The 7,245-nt window shown below is 36.3% G+C and overlaps 1 protein-coding gene across 2 annotated transcripts in view; it reads left to right on the top strand.

Annotated features, from left to right (window-relative positions):
* Positions 1-2,582: 2,582 nt before the first annotated feature.
* LOC127624741 (serine/threonine-protein kinase TAO1-like) overlaps positions 2,583-7,245 on the top strand; it is a 31,634-nt gene continuing 26,971 nt past the window's right edge. The window contains exons 1-2 of one of the 2 annotated variants that reach the window (XM_052099596.1): positions 2,583-2,836; positions 2,984-3,066. The gene's annotated coding sequence lies outside the window, so the exon portion shown is untranslated. Of the gene's footprint in view, positions 2,883-2,983; positions 3,067-7,245 lie in introns of both variants that reach the window. The other variant, XM_052099595.1, reaches the window with a different exon arrangement.

Below are 7,245 nucleotides of genomic sequence, written 5' to 3'. Positions count from 1 at the left end.
ACAAGGATTAAGTGCTGCCTTTACTCAATCAGAGGAAAATTCCGATTTTATTTTGAATCAGAGTGCTATGGTACCGGGCGACCCCTTGTCAGTGATGACAACACAGCCATTTGCATGCACGAGGATGTGCATAAGATCAAAGGGGGAGGGTGTAACCCTGGTTACAAAAAGTATTAAGATGTTACAAACAGTATTAAGATGGATATGTAAATGAGCAGAAGGTAATTATTTTTTATGAGCAGTAAGACAGCAAATTAAAATATGTTGTACTTTGGAGAACTGACCAATGATATTTGAGAATGGTGTTTAGCGCATTTTTCATTTCCTTAAGTAGCACGCGATTGAGTTTTTCCTTCTTTTTCACTCGGCGGAACAGAAGAGAGCAGATGTGTTTCATTGCACTCTGAAGATATTAGAAATGTTATTAGTCAAATAGCAATATTTGTTTAATATTGAAGTGATATTTATTTAGACACGATTTAACATGTGAAATGGAAGATTTAGTGTTAAAAAAAAAGAATTTTATTTAGTTGCTCAGATTGACGCAGCTGCTGAGAAGAAGCCTTGTTAACTATGGAAAGCCAGGCAGTCCAAATATACGCAAATTTTAACTGCCTGGCGCATAGCGTGTTACTAACGCATTAAACAGTTGTGTTATGAAGAACGAAAGAGTATGTAATGAGAGTGTAACTTTCAGGAGATGTTTGAGCAAAAGATTAATTGAAATCTGAGTTCTTTCGGAGTTAAAATATTCAAGTACATCAGTGGAATTGGAGAGTTAAAACTGTTATTTCATGTACTAATCTGTTGTTTAAATGTTCATATAACTGAAATGTAAAATGAAAGAGTTGCATTTAATTAATGGTGAATTTACGATATGAGGCCACAGGTAATGAACGCATGCTTCAATGTCCATATGTAAAATACAACGGCCATTTTTGATATTGTTGTGAACTGCGGTAATAGATGTTTATATATCATTAAAAAAAACACATTACTAATGATGGCTCTGTGACCTTGTATTCAAATTCAAATTCCCGTGTCCTGGAGGGAGTTGGGACTGGCGAGCCACAAGCATCTAAAATCAAGCTTTAATTGAGTGACATTGTTGTTGCCGAGTTGGACGGTAGGAAATTGAACCAACAACACATACACCTGTATTTCTCTGGTTCTTTTGGAGGATCAAAATCAGAGGAAAGACTGAGTGGGGAAAAAAAGCAATACAGTTGTTCTATGGTTTCAGCCATATTCACAAAGTTGTGAATTAAGAATTAAAAGACTGAGTCACAGAACTTATTTTAAAACTGGGAACTAAGTTTATGTAAAAAAAAAAAAAAAAAAGGGAAATCATATGTGAAATTATTCAGATTTAATTTGTGTTTCTTTTATTAGTATTGTTGTTTATGTCATTTTATTTTATTTTTATTTCCACAAATTGAAACGGGGAAACGTATTGCATATATTGAAAGAAATACCAAACAAGTGAATTTACCTGCTAAGATAAGTTTGTTTTTTGAGTAAATTTGTTATTCAAAAGTTAAACTCAAGAGGTTCATTGGAGTGGGTTCACATGTATCTCTATATATTAAAATAAAACTAATAAGAGAATAATACCTAGAAGAAATCAAATTCAAAGGGTAATACAACTGGCATTAAAAAAAAATATTCTATATATTTATTACATTTTTTACACAAACTTGTGTTTTTTTGTTCATTTTTTCTACTTCCATGTTATGCATTCCAGTAATGTGGTATAAATAAGGTTCAAATATATATATATATCAGCTGAACCTAATACAATGTCTGAGTGAGTCATTATTATTGTGAGCTCCTTATTTTCAGTAGGCGAATCTCATCTTCTGATAGAGCTGGTCCATATTCAGACCGTTTGTGTATGCAGTAAATTGTGTAAAGGGTTACAAAGAGCTGCATTTTCAAACAGAATGCACAAAACTAAACATTCACAGCACATTTAATAATTCAATAATCTGAAAAACTGCCCTTTCTGTTAAGAGAACACAAAAACTGCTGTGTGATAGCAGCACAATATGTGTCTGTCTGACACAATATGAGGAACAGTGAGCGAACTGACTTTTGTCTGTGGTTTATTTTATTTATTATAATTTTTTACCATGGCTCTTTCTTATTCTTACTAGTTGTTTCTTCTTCTTTCCTCCTATATATATATATATATATATATATATATATATATATATATATATATATATATATATATATATATATATATATATAATTTGTATTATTTAACATTACCATTATACCGTATTTGTCAATACATTGTAGATTTCTTTATTTTCTCCCTTCTTATTATATATGGTTTTGCACCGTCTTCGTCTTGCAGTCTTATTTGTATATAAAGCTCAGTATAAAGCTATTGCTTTGGCAATACGAATGTACAAATGTTTGTCATGCCAATAAAGCACTTCAAAATTAAAACTGAAACTGAGTGAGAGAGACTGCGAGAGAGAGAGCGAGAGAGAGAGGGAGTGAGAGTGAGAGATGATGAATGAAAATAAAATCACTGCCCGGCCACTCAGAGCACAACAGACGCGCTACGCATGAATAACTTTTACGGCCGGGCCGACATTGAGCTCTGTGGAGCGAAACAGAGGGACTGTCACGTCTCGGGTGTTTACAGACAGCTCTCATGGTGCTGGTTAGCGAGCTACCCACATCATTCTCCCGTGTTTTCCACGAAGGAAAGGAGGTGAAAACTACCCGCCGCCATTTTTTGGAAGTGACTGACTGGGAGTGGGGAGTTAGCTGTAAACTGGATAGATTTGAAGGGCCCCAGCTGATATCGTTTATATTCCCCGTGAGTCATCATCTTTAGCGCTGTCAGTGCCGACGGGTTGGACGCTGTAAATACACCAACTCTTCCTCAATATTCGAGCTGCCGAGGGAATAGACGCAGGAGATTGTGTTAACAAATAACTCCTGTATTCTCACTGTTTCCTCCCAGGCTAACTGGTGTGGGCTAAGTTAGCCACATTAGCACATTGAGGTTTTCTCTCGGAGTGCTCTCAAACCTGGCCTGGTGGACGGGTAAGTTCAACTACACCCTCAAACGAGCCGTTTATCTGCGCTCTTCACGACCGTGCCGATGTCTCGTTTCAGTCGTGTCGTTATTTTGTCGTACTAAGAAAACTTGGCTAACATTCCACTAACTGCTCAGCTAGCAGCACAGCTCGCTCATTTCACATACAGAAGTAGGGTTTGGGCTTTGGTCCATAACTTTTTGTGTGAAACGACCAAAATAACAATTGATTGTCATTAATGATAGGGAATTCTGCTACTAGGTAGCTAGTTTATTTTGTGCACATGACATTTCTCTTCCACCACGCAGGGTTACTATAATCGTGTATTATAGTGATTTATTAATGTAAATTAACGTTGACAGTCAAAAAATTGAGAGTCGAATATACTGTCGGGAATTTAACCAACTAGTTAAATGTTTAAACTTAGTCAACTTATATAGCCCATGTAATGCTTTGAAAGATTGAATCAAGAGTTGGGGGAATTGTACATTAGTTATGCTAAATAAATCACACTTAAGTTTAACTACGAATCCGTTATCGTCGTAATTAGTAAGACATTGTTCATGGTCGCGTATTATTACAATGACACTCTCTCTAATCCAACATCATTTTCTAAATAAAATCAAGCGAAATGGCCTTGTGTATTGTCATCATTATTTTATTAAAATATATATCAAATGGCTATTATGATAAGCAAACAGTTCGCTAAAGCCCTGTTTTATCAAATTGGGTATTCGCTGTATTAATTGCCGCTCGCCGCATTCCTCATCTCTGTGTTGACATTGCGTAACGAACACACCGGACTGGCTAACAGCCTCTGCTTTGCCCTGCACACTTCCCTAGACCTATATTACAAAGCATAATTTATTATAGTTACCTGGCCTTTTGACTATACAGCTCGCTCCTTCTCTCAATTACCCCGTGTAATAGATATTTTTTAAACACCGTCGTCTCTGATCACAGAGGCATAGCCTGAATATCGATCGTAGTAGAGCTGTTAAGGAGGACAGCGCTGCTCTTCCCTTTCTTTGTGAATGTGGATCTGCTGATCAATCGGCGTGTGTATATGTATTCATTCATGTTACATTTAACGCTTTCAAAATGTCCTACAAATGTGCAAGTTACAAATTCTCCAAGGCATATTATACTGTGATTGAAGGATGGATACGTGGCTTATAATTATCTTTTGTTCTTTGCAAGGTGCATGTGGTTGTTTTTATTCATGCTAAAATCTAACAATCATTTCTAATATAATTAACATGAATGATAAAGCTGTGCTATCCAGTGAGTTTTCAAGGATGTGATGACTACCTGAAATAACAATTTTAGGGACAAATTTAGCATGTTTTACTTGTTTACCTAAGTGGAAAATTGGCATAGGAATTATGCAACATTATATCATACCTTCCCAGACTGTCATTTTTGTACAACTATAATTTATGGTTGTTTATAGTGACCCGATGTTAATATTTATATGTTTAATTAGAAAAAATGTATGAGCCACATCTCCTAGGCAAATGCCTTCTATATTGGTGAATGTTTATAACTCACCCATATACAAATATTCAAGTTGCATATCACATAAGTGCTATGTAAGTATAAAAAAAAAACTCTAAAGGAGTTCATTTTGTGATAACCAACTGACCGTACATTGTCCCGCTTATTACATGGCTACTAACCAAATACATCAAAATAAAATATTTTGGTTCAAATTATGTAATTTGAGGATAAATCGCTGAACAGCTGAAAACAACCTTTAGTTTGCGTTGGCGTTCTGTTGTTGTTTTATTTTGTGAAAATGACCGTCTGACTCCTCATTATCCTGATTATTACAAGACTACTTGCCAAATGAACAAATAAAAGGAAACTAAACATTAATTTGAGATTAAATAATTATTTTTAGCTTACTTGTAAAGATGGTGATCCTAGTAGTAGTAAAGATGGCTTTCAGTACTTGGATGAGTGGTCTGCCATGTGGATATGCGGTTGTTACTGGGAAATATCAGGCCTCAAGATGGCGCCATTGACCAATCAGAATTGCTATTCAAGAGAGCTGTGTAATAAATGGTGGTATTGCCAAATCTACTCCGTTTAGTCTTTCAGGCAAGCATTTTCAAACTTGATTAATTGCAACATTCTCCTTTTGAGCTCAATACTTTCTGCCAACATTTTAATAATCAATTTGCACTCACAGTCACATCTTAAATGTTCTACTATACTGTAATGAAAATTGGAGTCACAGTGCTTTAAATATCAGAGATCAAAATACACCCTTAGCTAATCTATACCACAAACACATTTTTGACTACATGTCATGTTAGAATTGCATTGTATTTGCCTACCTTTAAGACTATGTTTGCACTAGTAACACAACAATTATTTCAGGCTTTTGTTTGATAATATGGCATTGCCCTGTTTAACTGTCTTGTTCCAAATATGAGTGTCAGGACAAACCACTTTGCTTTGAATGTTAACATATAAACTTCCATTTAATTGGCATGCAATGCAAATTTAATAACAATTATGAAATGCTCTTGGAGTTTAGTGACACACTGGGAAATAACAGAAATATCTGAACTTGATAAGTGTGTGAGAATGTGACCTTTGAAAAATTAAACTGTATGCCTGGACCAGGAAGGAGGAACCTTCTGTCATGAGAACAATTTAACAGCACAGATCTTGATCAATAAAGGAGAATTCCAGTAAAGGACTGTCATGCTCTTTCACACAGACAAACTCGAAAGAACAAGTCTGTTATTGTTTTGACTTCTGTTTACAGCTGAATTATGACTTCACAAGCTGAGCGAAAACATTATCTCATTAACTATTGCACTATTACTATCAAACAATAACAATGTGTAGACAGACAATGCTACCAGAACCCTTATCTTCTGAAAGTGTATTCAACCTACAAGCAAATCTAGTGCTGACTGGTTGAGGAAACATTCAATGCAAGCATGTATACAATCAGTCAGAATACCATGGATATTTAAAATGCAAATGAGGTGCACTGGAATGCCAAATAATTAACTTGAACTCTCAGCAAGTCTCCACCTTATCTTTGACTCTTCAGAGTCTGTTGTTTCTATTTTCTCTGCAATATAATGCCTTGCTCTAGTTTGTTAGATTTGGTTTCCAAACAGACCAGCAGAAAATGTTGTGTCAGTTATGAAGTAGTTTGAGAGGCTGTTTTCAAAGTGTTACTCTTTGGAAGTCTGATATTTGTCAGTCAACAATTTCTTATGCTGTTGAAATGCGCTTGCAACTTACTGTTAGAGCTGTTGGGAAGAAGTCCGTGTTCTCGGCTGCTCACAATCATCAAGCTGCATTCATTCATATAACGTGACCGTGGGCAGCTGAGTAAATTACATGCTCCAATAAAAAATATATATGATTTTTGAACACGCTTGCCTCATATTTGGCCTGAAAGATTGCAGAATGTTTCTATAAAAGCTGCTCCAATGTTGAGAAATTGACTCTGTTGGGTGGCAGTGATTTAACCGCGGTGTAAATTCCTTGCAGAGGTTAAGACCTGACAAAGCCAAACCCTAAATCCACACTGTTTATTGAAGATTAAGTGCCAACAGATCTCTCTAGCTCACTTTTAAAAAGTGTGTTGAAGGGAATTCTTACATGGCTAACCAGAGATCATGGCCAAGTTTCTGTCTGTGTCACACTAGTTAGTCTGTCTCTCCGATCTTGTGGTTTTTGCATTACATACAGGCAGCACAATGGAAAGTTGCTTAAGCAAGACTCCGTTATGATGCAAGGTACAGGTTGAGACGTAGTATGGACTGCTCGTTAAACACAATTATTTTTCACATTTCTCAAAGTTATGCCTGCTCAACCTTACTTAATGCTTTTTGTGTACAGCCACCAAGCCCATTACCCTGCAACATATAGAGGAAAGGCAGAAGTATACTTGGTGCATCTGTGATGGTGATCGCTCTGCGCACAGTATGCATGATGTAAATTTCATCATAATCCAGTCTGTGGGGCCAGATTTTCTCGACTTGCGGATGTAGTCATCGTCTGTGCATGCGCCGGCCACTGATTCTACTAAAAGAGTATCACAAAGAAGATGTAGTGGTATACGTCAAACATGTTCGTATTCGCTCGTGGTCAGAAAAGTATACTCACAAGTGCAACGTGGTCGACCAGGTGCAAGGCGATCTGGAACATGCAA

The sequence above is a fragment of the Xyrauchen texanus genome, chromosome 31 (genome assembly GCF_025860055.1).
Source record: "Xyrauchen texanus isolate HMW12.3.18 chromosome 31, RBS_HiC_50CHRs, whole genome shotgun sequence".
Taxonomy (NCBI): domain Eukaryota; kingdom Metazoa; phylum Chordata; class Actinopteri; order Cypriniformes; family Catostomidae; genus Xyrauchen; species Xyrauchen texanus.
Note: the sequence above shows the minus strand (reverse complement) of the source record. Positions and strands in the feature narration are given on the sequence as shown.